The sequence below is a fragment of the Cervus elaphus genome, chromosome 10 (genome assembly GCF_910594005.1).
Source record: "Cervus elaphus chromosome 10, mCerEla1.1, whole genome shotgun sequence".
NCBI lineage: Eukaryota > Metazoa > Chordata > Mammalia > Artiodactyla > Cervidae > Cervus > Cervus elaphus.
In genome coordinates, this window is record NC_057824.1 from 14463108 (window position 1) to 14476743 (window position 13636).

At 44.1% G+C, this 13636-nt stretch overlaps 1 protein-coding gene and 1 non-coding gene across 9 annotated transcripts in view; one reads left to right on the forward strand and one right to left on the reverse strand.

Annotated features, from left to right (window-relative positions):
• Window positions 1-1724: 1724 nt before the first annotated feature.
• The window catches only part of LOC122702153 (coiled-coil domain-containing protein 166-like), a 36287-nt gene continuing 24375 nt past the window's right edge, over window positions 1725-13636 (forward strand). For 3 of the 8 annotated variants that reach the window (XM_043915644.1, XM_043915641.1, XM_043915645.1), the window contains exons 1-2: window positions 1742-1829; window positions 4294-4445. The gene's annotated coding sequence lies outside the window, so the exon portion shown is untranslated. Of the gene's footprint in view, window positions 1830-4293; window positions 4446-13636 lie in introns of all 8 variants that reach the window. The other 5 variants (XM_043915649.1, XM_043915648.1, XM_043915643.1 and 2 more) reach the window with 4 other exon arrangements.
• On the reverse strand, window positions 4291-4453 carry LOC122702367. Its single transcript, XR_006343235.1, has one exon. It is a non-coding gene; the product is annotated as a U1 spliceosomal RNA (small nuclear RNA).

Sequence of the window (13636 nt, forward strand, 5' to 3'; positions counted from 1 at the left end):
TTTATTTATATGCCAGCATGTTTCAGAAAGGATTTAAAGAGGCTTAGAAATTGCTTTGTCTAAGAAGCTCCTAGTAATCCTCAAGGCTCTTCCCCAGCAGTGCAGCAGATACTGTGGCATCAGAGAGCCAGGTGGGGAAGGCTGGGCCAGGAATAAGACTCAGGTCCTTGTGCTAACAGTAAGGAAGCTGGGTCCCATTGGACTGCAGGGACCTCAATGCCATGGGTGGAAAAGCCAGGACTGAAAACAGCTCACTCACTCATTCATTCATTCATTCTCTCATTCATTTTTTCATTGGAATCCTGCATCCTATGTGAAATTTTGCTCATCAGAAGAAACCAAGAGACTAGTTACAAACTGGGACAAGTTATCTTGCTGCAAACATAACCAAGGAAAGGTCAATGTCCTGAATACAGAGACACAGCTTGCACCTCCGCCCAGAGGAGACCCCCTTGGCCAGTGAGGACCAGGAAGTGACTTTGGTCACTGGCCATCAGGGGAGGCAGGTCCAAGTTCTGGAGGATGTGATGGTGCCTGTTAAATTGGCAAAAATTACAAATTGGAGATGAAAATCACCTGGATGGGGGAGCAGGGGCACGGGATACAGGACAAAGGGTTAAGCGTGGGTGGCTGCCGTGGCTGTGTTGCTGAGGGGGTTATGAGGGTTTATTGCATTTTACAAATAACAGAGTAAGTGCGTTCGTTCCCTGTGGCCACCAAACAAATTGGCACAAACTAGACAGCTTAAAACAAGAGAAATTCATTCTCTGCCAGCTCCAGAGACCTGACAGCAAGCTGTACCAGACCCCCTCCCCGAAAGGCTCCCGGGGACGGTCCTTCCCGCCTCTCGCCTCTCCCAGCTTCTGGTGGCCCCCGGGGTTTCTCTGGCACCTCCAGCTCATTTAACCGGAAGCTTCCAGGAGCAAAGCCTGTTCTGGCCAGGGGGCTGAATCCGACCAGACCCCAGAACAGAGTCTCATTTATCTGAAAGTGCTATGTGTAGCACCATGCAAGTCTCAGGTGGCGCCTGATTTCTGTTCTCAGACTGATTATTTAACACCTCCCAAGGGCGTCTCCACGATACCATCGGAGGAGATAACGGTGTACCTCTTGGCCCTGGGGAGCCTGCCAAGCTCATCTGTAGTATCTGGGAGTTTGAGTCTCAGTCAGCACCTGGAGGAAAGGCGTGCCCACCCACCCACGTGTAGGGGGGCGGTGATGGGATGTGGCGACTTTGATGGGTTCAGCATAGTCCAGATCTGCGAGTCTCGAGTTCCAGTTTCTGCCATTTCTGAGCTTATTGACCTGAGGCAGGTCACTGTCACCTCTGAGCCTCAGTTTTCCATCTGTAAAATGAGAAGGCTGCAAGACGCGGGTCCACCCAGAAGCCATCTCAGCCTTTAAGGTGCTGCCCCTTTAAGGAGGGCGGGGTAGCGGAGAAGGTAGCCGCGCCCCCTTCCTCTCCTCGCGGAGCCTTCCAGACCACGTGTCTCCGGCCTCGCCCCGCCCCCTAGGGGAGGGGCGGGAGCAAAGGGGGCGGGGAAGGAAGACTTTTTACCTTGCGGGGCGGGCGCGCGGCGCACGCGAATGGCCGGAGAGGCCCGCGGCGCTCACTTCCTGGCGTTGCCCTTTCCCCCTCCTCGCCGTTACCCTGTACATCCGGGTCATTTGCCCTCCCCGCTCGCGGGAGCCGTTGCCGCCCGTTGCCGCCGCCGCCGCCCCGCTCCGGGCCCGGGGCTCCCTCTAGCGCTGCTGAGGAGCTGCCGCCGCGGCTCGAGGAGGGCGGAGGAACGGGGCTGAGAGAGAGCGCCTGGAGGCTCGCGGGGAGGGTGAGTGGTTTATTTTTTTCCCGTTTTCCTCGCTTCTCTCACACCCCTGGCTCGTCTGCTCCGCGACCCCATTTTGGCGGAGGCGGGCGCGGTGGGGCCGGCGCCCACCCCTGGCGTGCGGCGGCATCTCCGCGGGCGCCCCGGGCCCTTCCTCCGCGCCCCGGGCCGCCCTGGCGCTCATTCATTCGGCTGTGCCTTTCTCCGCCCCTGCCTCCTTCCCCTCGCGTCTCCCCGCGCGTGCTCGCCGCCCTTTCCCGTGCCCAGTCTTGCCTCCGCCCGTGGCCTTTGGCTCCGGGCGCTTTCCCCTCCCGCGTCTACGGTCGTCCCCCGACCCGGAGCTCCCACGTCCTTTCCTCCCAGCGGCCGCCTTCCCTCCCGCTGCTGGCCCCCGGATCCACACCCCCTTCTCCCTCGGACTCCACCAGGCCTCGCCCGGACACGCGGCCCTCCTCATCACCTGCCTTGAACTTGGTGCCCCGACCCCTTCCACCTGTGCCACGATACCGCCCGATTCAGGTGTTGCGTGGACCGCAGATCCTTAGCATTTAAAGTCCCGGTTCTCGGTCCTAGGGTGTGGCCTTAGCTGTGTTTCCAAAACACACGTTTCTACTATAATTATCCAAATGCATGACTGTCAAACTGTAGTGGACTTGGCACTTGCTCTGTGTGTGTGTGTGTGTGGTCCTCATGGTTATTCTGGATCACACCAAATCTCTCTCTCTTTTTTTCCCCTGGAGGAGTGTGTGATTGATTTGCTCTGAATGTAAAATTTGGCCGAAGATTGTTACTCTTTGAACTCCTCCACATTCCTTCTCCCGCTGTTCCATGACTGATTTGCAACATTACCTGTTAATACTGTTTGTTGGTGAAGCTTCTTGTCGGCTCATCTGTCACCCGCAGTTACTGAATGTCCCCCAGTGTGCAGAATACTGATGAAATGCCTGAATTCTTGCAGTGCTACAAAATGCCATTCTGGAGAAGACAAAGACTTGGGGCATTTGTTTTCACTTTTTCTCCCCTCCCTCCTGTAAGTTTACTGAGTTTGAAATCTTTTTACTCCTTCATGTGTAATGTGGAGAATGTGTATCAGTTGTGTGTTCTTAGAGTCTTGCCATTTGGAAGACTGGCATTCCAGAGGAGTGTTTTGTATAGCTCAAGGAATTTCAGTCACTTGGGTGTTCAGAGACTTATTGCAGATCGTTTTAGACTAATGTATCAAGAAAAATAAACTGATCCTTTTAATTCTTTAATTACACTTAATAATAGAAACAGAAGCTCTGTGTCTGGAACAACTTGGTACTTGGGGCTTACTTGATAGCCTGTTTGTAAAGTGTTGCAGTTAACTAAAGCTACCTGATTCAGCATTCATAAAATGAAATGACAGCAGTTTTTCTAATGTGACATTCATAGTTCATAATAATGAACTCCAAGGAAGGTACTTAATCCTGAAGTGCACCTTCCTGCGTGTCAGTTTGATACAATTGCTGTCAATATTAATAGCATTTGTCTAACAGCCCTTTCTTCTGGAGAGGTAGGTACTAAAAAGGTGGTTGGCTGTTTGTCCACTTTCAGGTTTTGGATGACCACTTGAAGCACTAAGATTACTTAACTTGGAGTCAAGATTGCATTTTTTTTTTTTTTTTTGGGCAGAGCAATTTTGCTGGGTAATATATATGTTAAATTCTTTAAAACTTTAACAGGTAGCTACTTGAGAAAAATCTTGTTTTGTAAAATGTAGGATAAAAAGTATGAATTCTAGATTGTTTGATGATTGCATTAAGACTAGATTTTTCTCTCCTAAGAAAAAATGGTTGATCAAAGGAAGGCATGATTAGTAAATTGACCCTAGTCGCCCCAGCAAAAATTCAGTTTCAGATGCTGAGTGAAACTGAGTGAATGTACTTTATTTCTGATAGATTACAAGTGACAGGTAACAGCTAACTTAAGATTTTCTCAAAACTTTCTCCTTCAGATGGGTGAAAAATAGTGTCATTCTTGAGGTTATTTGACTCATTTAAAGTGGTCATTTACCTTTACTTAGTAATTGAGCAGTAGAGACGGATGCTTATTTCATTTAATCCTAGTCTCCTTGGGGAAAATATTGTACTGTCACTTTGATGAAGTTACTTAACTCTTAACTATTAATGTATTCCAGTGTTGGAACATACAATTTACTCTTTTCACTGTTTAAGGAAAACAGCATTTCAGGAACATTTAATCACAGTGTTGGCGTAGCCCACTGTCGCTTGTGGTCTCGCCTTTCCTGTTACTCTATAACAGGGTTTGGCCCAGTGCCTGCCTGTGCAGTGGACATGCAGTCAGTGTTCAGACTAATTGGATGAATGGCAGGTTTGCAACAGTTAGACTGTAGCACTTTGTAATTATGTAGCAAAAGTTTTAGAGAAAGATGTTGATTGCTCTTAGATGCAATTTTCTCTGGTAACTTGTAAGTTTTGTTTTTCAGGGGAAAGGGCGCCGGCAGTCCCCCACTACCATAAATTACACAGTCGAGTTTCCCCTATTTGAGGAAATCGCAGAGGTCAACACACCGGAGTGCAATGGGTGAGCCTCGCCCTGGGAGAACCACCTTCTTGATAATGGTATCTCCTCTGCCAGGTAAGTATACTTGTAAGTTTTGAGAATTGCTATATATAATTATTTTAAACTGCTTTGAAATCTTTGGGGAGAAACTACAATAGACATATCAGTTTGTGATATGCTTTAGTTCCGTGAAGGGATATGTTCACTGAAAATGGATATTTGTTGTATATATCTTGTCAACATTCATGACCAATGGTAATTCAGATAATTTCTTGTATATTTAAAGTTTCTAAAAATCAGCATAAAAACTCTTTTGAGTGTGTGAGTTCATCCTATATTATAATCAGTTCACATTAAATAAGGTTAATTTTCAAGGAGCATTTTTTCATATAGTAGAAAAGTAATGAATCTGATAATGTGGCAATGTTTACTTAACATTTCAGTGGTGGTGATGATAATGATGTTAATAGTAACTAACACGTAGCTAGTGTGTGCTACTTGCCGGGCAGTGTTGTAAGACATTTAATCTTTACAACACCCTAATTCTAATAGGTGATCGTATTATAGACTAGCAAACTAGTAAGGTTAGGTAACTGAAGGGACACAGAGATGGAGGACTGGGTCTCTGCTCCTAATTGTTACTCTGTAATAGTGAACACCTCTGTGCCACGTTCTCTATACGACCGTGCAAGGTGTAGGTTAATTCCTAGTTAATTCTTAAGTAGCATTAGCAAAGTAAGGCTCAAGCCGCTTAGGTAACTTGTCCAAGTACTTGCCCAAGTAGGATCAAGAAGGCTGGCATTTCAACGCAGGCCTCTGTGACTTGTAGTCTTCACTAAAATTATATCAAAGTACTAATTTGAGGTCCTGTATTTTATGTTATACATTTAGAAGGCATACTTAAAACAGCGAGTCTCCAAACGTTTTTACCTGCCACACAGGATGGATAACGTTCACTCTTCTCTACTGTCCGTGAGCATATACGTTACATGTCAGTTGCTCAGTCGTGTCTGACTCTTTTCAAGCCCATGGACTATAGCCCACCAGGCTCCTCTGTCCATGGGATTCTCCAGCCCACCAGGCTCCTCTGTCCATGGGATTCTCCAGCCCACCAGGCTCCTCTTGTCCATGGGATTCTCCAGGCAAGAACACTGGTGTGGGTCGCCATTCCCTTCTCCAGGGGCTCTTCCCGACTCAGGGATCCAACCCAGGTCCCTGCAGTGCAGGCAGATTGTTTATGGTCTGAGTTACTGTGAGCAAATACAGGATTATAGTTTCCTGTCCACTGGCTGTAGCTTCACCCCTTTCCCACTCACACAAGCATACTGGAATGCAAATGAGTGACATTTGTAAAGTTTTTTAAACAAGGAAATCATTCTTAGAATTTTGATCCTTTAACTATAAGCCATTTCTTGTGACATGCCCCACATCCTGATTGTGGTACGTCCCATGGGTGAGAATGGCTCTTTTCCAAGACACTGGGTGATTTTATTTCAGCAGAAGACCTAATGCAGAGATGTATTTTAGTCGCTGTTAGTTTATTTTGGAAAGGTGATGCTCCGGTGCTGTTGTGCACAGCATTCTGAAGCTCTCAGTCCTGCACAGCCTGTGAGTGATCTCTGCTGGGTGTGTCCTGGTTGGTGCATTATGTCAGCTCTGTGCTAAATCTAAACTGATAGACACCTTTCACTGTGCCTGTCTGCACTGTGCCCCCAAATCCTTCTCTTAGTCATAAATCGGCATGTTCTCAGATAATCCAAATTGCACTGAATACTGAGGTCAGTTTCAGAAAACACCAGAAAAAGATACATCATATTCCCAGATGTTATTACTTGGGATTGTTGTTGTTCAGTTGCTGAGTTGTGTCTGACTCTGTGGCCCCTTGGACTGCAGCTCGCCAGGCTTCCCTGCCCTTCCGTCTCTCCTGGAGCTCGTGTAGGCTCCTGTCCACTGGGTCGGCGATGCCACCCAGCCGCCTCACCCTCTGTTGCCCCCTCCTGCCCCTGGACTCCATCTTCCCCAGCATCGGCGTCTTTTTCAGCGAGGCAGCTCTTCGCATCAGGTGGCCAACGCGTTGCAGCTTCCAATAGGTTAACCCTAACCCTATTAAGCTTCAGTCATTTCCAGTGAATATTCATGGTTGATTTCCTTTAAGATGGACTGATTTGATCTCCTTGCTTTCCAAGGGACTCTCAAGAGTCTTCTCCAGCACCACAATTCCAAAGCATCCATTCTCCAGCACTCAGCTTTCTTTATGGTCCATCTCTCACATCTGTGCAGTGGCTGTTGGAAAAACCATAACTTTGACTGTATGGACCTTTGCTGGCAAAGTGACATCTCTGCTTTTTAATATGCTGTCTAGGTTTGTCATAGTTTTCCTTCCAAAGAACGAGTGTCTTTAATTTCATGCCTGCAGTTACCATCTGCAGTGATTTTGGAGCCCAGAAAAATAAAATATCTGTCACTGTTTGCACTTTTCCCCCTATTTGCCATAAAGTGATGGGACTGGATGCTGTGATCTTAGTTTTTTGAATGTGGAGTTTTAAGCCAGCTTTTTCACTCTTCTCTTTCACCATTATCAAGACGTTCTTTAGTTCCTCTTTGCTTTTTATCATTAGAATGGTATCATCTGCATGTCTGAGATTGTTGATATCTCTCTCTCCAGTCTGGACTCCAGCTTGTGATTCATCCAGCCCAGCATGTCATGTGATGCACTCTGCATATAAGTTAAATAAGCAGGGTGACAATATACAGCCTTGACATACTCCTCTCCCAATTTGGAACCAGTCCGTTGTTCCGTGTCTGGTTCTGTTACTACTTGGCCTGCATACACATTTCTCAGGAGACAGGTAAGGTGGTCTAGTATTCCCGTCTCTAAGAATTTCCACAGTTTGTTGTGATTCACACAGTCAAAGGCTTTAGTCCAGTTAGTGAAGCAGAAGTAGATGTTTTTCTGGAACGCTCTTGCATTTTCTGTGATCCAGTAAATGGTGGCAATTTGATCTCTGGTTTCTTAGCCTTCTCTAAATCCACCTTGAACATTTGGAAGTTCTTGGTTCACGTACTGCTAAAGCCTAACTTGAAGGATTTTGAGCATTGCCTTGCTAGCAGTGTGAAATGAGCACAATTGTACGTTAGTCTGAACATTCTTTGGCATTGTCCTTCTTTGGGATTGGAATGTTAACTGACCTTTTTCAGTCCTGTGGCCACTGCTGAGTTTTCCAAATTTGCTGGCATATTGAGTGCAGCACTTTAATAGCATATCTTCTAGGATTTGAAAGAGCTCAGCTGGAATTCCATCACCTCCACTAGTTTTGTTTATAGTAATGCTTCCTGTATTTCTATATTTGGGATTGTTTATGCCATTTTTCTGTTCTTAATGTGGGCAATGAAGAATTAAGGGCACTAATTTAAATGAAACAGAGATCTTGAAGTGGACTTTTGTAGTTTGTTGACTTGTGCTGTTTTTTTGGCTACGCCACAGGGCTCGTGGGATCTGAGTTCCCCAATTGGGGATCAAACCCAGGCCATCAGCAGTGAAAGCCTGGAGTCCTAACCACTGGATGCCAGGGAGTTCTTGACTTGTTCTCTTATTGGTAGAGTCTCCATGTAAAATTTTAGTATGTATGGACAAAAACATTTCATTTAAGTCCTGATTTGCTTTTTCCTGATAGTGTTAATATTTTCGGATCATCTATAAGATATGAATAATACTATGTTTGCTACTTGCCTCCCAACACTGTTGTGAGATTTTTGTATTTATTTCAGTGCAGCACAGTAGGGGAGGAAGAATGTAATTTTATTGAAGTGATGCATTTTTAAGTTGAATGATCATTAAATTTTTTTTGTTTGTTTTGATGTAATTCTTTGACACCTGGGACAGTACATGGAATATGATTGCTATTGATTACTCAAATAGTTATTGAGCACATAAGCAGGGTTATACTACAGTGAATAAAACGTTAGTGGTCCCTTTTTAAGAGTAGAAGCAAAGACGGAGGAGAATAGACAGTATGAATTTAGCAGGTACCTAATCTTATGAGCTAGGATAAACACCCATCTTGTAATGCCATCTAAACTGAGATCTGAAGAGTGGACCATTAGTCAGTCTGGCAAAAGGAGAAACGCATGGACATAGGAAGGAGGAGAGGCCAAAGCCTGGAGGTGAGATCAATCCTGTGCATCTTAGAAACAGTCACTGGTTCCGTGTGGCGGTACTGCAGGGCATGAAGGAGACGTGGGAAAGAGGTGGACAGGAAGTGTGCTATGAGGCTGGCTGGCTGGGTCATGTTAACAGGTTCAGGGCAGTTTGGACCAAAGGCCACGGTAAGCCATTATAGGACTTTAAAGGGGGTGAGAAATATTCATTTATCTTTTCAAAAGATTGTTCTCAAAACTTGTGGAGAATGGCCTGAAGGTAAAGTAAGACTGAATATAGTTGAGCAAGTTCAGAGGCTTTTGCTAAAGTCCATGAAAGAACTGATAGTGATCAGTGCTCAAGTACTGACAGGGGATGGTCTGGCAATACAGGGTTTATGGATGTGGGCTCCCTTGGGCCCATAACTTTGTGTCCAGTGGTAAAGTAGAGGATGAGTTTCCCCAGAGGGCTGTCCACCACTTTTTCAGGTAAAGTTGAGATGTTGTGAAGCTAAGGCAATCCAGATACATTCTCAAATACACATTTTCAGTTGACTCTGCATATTCTTAGTCGTTGAGTACGAGCTGACCCACCCCAGAGTAGAAGCATCAGACTGGGACTTACGAGGCCTCCCTGAGTCAGGCTCTCAGTTTCCACAGGAGCCCAGTAGCCAGCTGCTCAACAAAAGCAGTGGGCCTGATAGCTGTTCAGGGAGGCAGAAGAGTCCTTCCGCCCAGGGGCACTCCAGGTGGCACCTTTATCAGAGGCTGCAGTCAGTAAAATCATGAGTCACAGAGACTTGTCACCAGAAATGGTTCTTAGGGCTGTGGAGCCCCAAAGGTGCTAGCACTTTCCTGCATGCAACCCTTCCTGATGGGGAGAGTCCTCTCTGGGACTTAACAGGATGGGGAAGTTCATCTGTACTGTAGGATGGATGTAGAGATTTACTCCTTTGTTTTCTTCTAAAAGTTTTTTTTTTTTTTTTTTATATTTTAGCTCTTAGATTTAGGTCTTCGATCCATTTTAAATTAACTTTTGTGTATAGTGTGAGGAAGATGTCTGAATTCATCTTTTTGTATATCACTATCCAGTTTTCTCAGCACTATTTGTTGATGAGACTATCCTTTCCCCCTGTTGAATTAATTGCCTTGGCGTTTCTGTTGGTAATTAATTGGCCATAGATATATGGCTTTATTTCTGGACTCTCATTTCTGTTTCATTGGTCTGCATGTCTCTCCTTCTGCCAGTACCACATATTTTGATTACTGTAGCTTTTCATGCCATAATAATATAGCATTCTTCTTGTAAAAAAATAAACACTGTTAAATATTGAAACTATATAGAAAAGTAAAAGAAGAATGTAGAAATCATCATCTGAGTGGTCACTGTTTTGGTGAACGTGTCTCCAGACACCTCTGCATGTACATGCATGTTGTATGAGTGCACACACACCCTCTGCAATTATACATAGAGACGTGTCAGTATTTGCCCACACTCCTTGTTCTTGTGTACTTCTTGAGTGAATACCTCTATCGTCAACTTCAGGAGAGAAATGATTATTTTTCTTCCTTCAGGCACTTTTTAAATTCTGTGAGTTTTTACTGACATAAACTTCTGAGAAGAGTGAAGATGCTTTGGGCTGAGAACTATGAGTGTTGTTTTCTTGGTCTCATGTTAAATGGAATGTATTTCTCACTCATCTGCCTAAAGATGGCCTTCAAACAAAATTTTAAATGTGTGCTCTGTGAATGGATGGCAAATTATGTGTGAAACTTTGAGAAATTAATCCCCAGATCCAGCTTTAAATAAATTTAGTTTGCAGAAATCTCCTGTTAAGTATTAGGTAAACTTTTTGGCAGTTGTGACAGTGAGTGTGGAACCAATAAATTATATGTGTCTGTGCAGTGATAGTTGTATTTACAGTCGTGTGGGGGCTGATCCCTGTTGCAAGCTTGGTTTTTACTGAGTTATAGAGGAGTAGCATATTTGCGCTTTTGTCCTTGGTGATTTCAGCCTCGTAGACTTGATGAAGCTGGGTCCTTCGCTACTTTCAGTAGCCAAATTTGAGCTGACCAAATTCGTCTGAGTGTAGGTCCACTTCCATGATCAGAAACTCCTCTGACATTCACATTTTTCTTGCAGTATGATTTTTCTATGATGAATACATGTTTTAAACCATACAGATTATGCTTCATTTAAAAAGATTGAAGTTTAATTTTGGAAATAGGGAGCCATTAAAGAGGTTTTGACTTTGGAGAGTGACATAGACAGACAAGTTTCAAAAAGCCACCGCGCACATTGGTTGGTTCAGTGTAAATTTGGTGTTTGAAAATGTCATGCTTAGTCCATGGCCATATCACCCTGAATGTGCCCAATCTCGTCTGAGAATGTCATGCTTAGGTTATGTGGGAAACTGGATCGCTCAATGAAATTATATAAATGAGTGCTTTTTTCATGGTTTTTAAAAGTTAAAACTTGAAATAAGAAACTTTGAGATGACAACTAGACTCTACAGAATGAAAACCAGTTAGCAGTGACTAACTGGTGGGATTACAGATTTTTCTTCCTGCTTTTGGTGGAAATTTTAGAAAAAAATATTAACTATATTATGTAATAAGATGTTACAATGAAGCTCTTTTGTTCTGAGTTGAGCTCTAAGTCAGTAGATGCACATTTCTGAAATGCGTTGTAAGAACACAATGCAGGTCCTGCAAGAGAAAGAGCCAGAAAACGGATCTTGTGACTTCTAACACCTATCCCATCTGTCGGTATATAAAGATTCAGGAAGTTGGAAATTGGAAGCGTTTTTGAACCAAAGTGGTTGATGTGAGTTTCTTCTGATTCCCGCTCCCATCTCAGTGTTCCCCCCACCCCAAGTATGGGGTGACTTGGAGAGCTTACTCAGCGATTGATTCGGTTCGTGGACACAGCGGGTTGATGAATGTCTCTCTCATGCCTGGGTGAAGGAGAGGCTGTTTGCTCTGGCAGCACACGAAAAGGACCTGTGTGGGTCCTTGTTCTCTGGGGCGAGGGTTGCGTGGTTCCTGCGGATCCTGTGAGGGCCACCAGTGAGAGAAAGCCCGCTGGAACAAAGTGGTGTGGAGTGGAGCAGGGACTAGACGACTGGATGCCCAGAGCACCTGCATGTTCTCCATCAAGGAAATGCAGTGAGAGATCTCAAAGGGCTGGAGTGGCTGAGAGCGTCCCAGGATCCTGGAAGCAGTTCCTCACAGGTTGGCTTTATGCCCTTGTGAGCTAAGAGAGTGCCCATGTCCTACAGGGACCCTTAATTGCCTCACCCAGGGTTACTAAGGTGGAAGGAAGAGGGGTAAAGTGCAGTCCTCTTAATAATGCCTGCTAGCCTGCTTTTGGAGAAGGAAATGGCAGCCCACTGCAGTATTCTTGCCTGGGAAATCCTTGGACAGAGGAGCCTGGCAGGGTATATAATCCATTGGGTCTCAGAGAGTAAGACACGACTTAGCGACTAAACAGCAGCCTGCCTTAGGCAGAGCCGGGCATAGGGGAGAAGCTGTAACCTTGAATGACAATTTTGACAACTATATGGTACTAAACAGGGTCTATCAGTTTCTAAGCTCAGTTTTTATAACTTGAAAATGACTAAAATCATAATAAAGGTTCGGGGCACTATCACCAGAGAATAACTTTAAAGAGCAGCAGTGAACAGAAATTTGCTTTATGGTTACATCCCACAGGTTCTGCTTGTTCGGGGTAATGGTTGCTGTTGCTTTTCTAATAAGAAAAATATCAGTGAAAACAAATTTTTATAAGAAGAATGTGCCCATTGAGACATTTGTTGGGGGTAAAACACTGCCTTTAGGGCCAGGCAGATCTGTGCTTGAGTCAAACCAAAACCTTGTTAGCACTGACATGAGGTGAGTAAACCAGTTTTTTAGGTTAATTTCTGTCATTTACTTTTCATAAAAGGGGTAGCATCATCTGCTTTCTAGTGTTTTCCAAAGAGATTTTGGTCTATAGCAAAATTCATGGTACACATAGGTGCTCACAAATATTACTAGTGCTCTTTCCTCTCTGAAGCAGATGTTTCCTATAACTTTAAATGTTCTTACTCCCCTTCACATATGTTTTACTTCCTCTAAATGTACTTCTTTAGCATACCAAATAGATTAGAGGATTTAAATGACTACTGGATACTACTATCAAGAATGTAAGAAGTGTGAGCTTTTAATATAGCTAAAAATTCAGTTTTGAATTGAATTGTGAAAACTTTTCAGAAACAGTGAAATGTAGTTTTACTTACGTGTTAATTTTTAGTGAGGAAGCATGAAGTAGGGATCTAGAGAAAAGGTAGACGCAGGTGGAGAATTGTTTTCATTACTGTTCTTGGAGCTTTCTTTGGGGGGGGCGGGGGCAGGCAGTGCACTGACTTAGTTGCTCCTTGGCATGTGGGATCTTCCCAGGTCAGGTGTTGAACCCATGTCTCCTGTATTGGCAGGCGGATTCTTTACCACTGAACCACCAGGGAAGCCCACGGTTTGGTTTTCATAAAGGAGAAAGAAGCCTTCTTACCCCAGGGAAAACACTTTGTAAAAACCAGTACCATTCTAGTGTTCCTATTTTCTCAAAACATGCATCAGTGTTTTCTTTTTCTGGAAAGCTAGTTTAGTTTTTTATTTGATTGATACTGTTTAAAATGTTCTTGGTGTTTTGTCATTTCTTCTTTCTGGATGTTCTTATACTCTAGCATTCAAATTTTGTACTTTGAAACTTAAAGTTTTTTTAGTTATTTTTAGGAATACAGGCACCTCTTAAATGTCTCAAAAAGCTGATTTATGGCACTTTTAATTTCATAAGATCTTTACAGTCTGCATCTCAGAGTTACATTTGTAACATAGTTAAGATGTGTGTATTTATAGGAATGGCTTTAAATTAGGAAGGAAGTTATAGTTAGCATTGTATTTGAGTCCAGAATATTCTTTATAATTCATTCAAGCATCTTAGGTTGCAGCCTGCAGAAATTGACAGGGTAATTTGGATGGAAAAGGAATGTATTGGGAGGCTGGCAAGTAACTCACAAAACTGGCAGAGAGACTAGGAATGCAGCCTCAAAAAGCCTGAGCAGTCGTGAAAGGAGGGCGAGCCCCAGGAA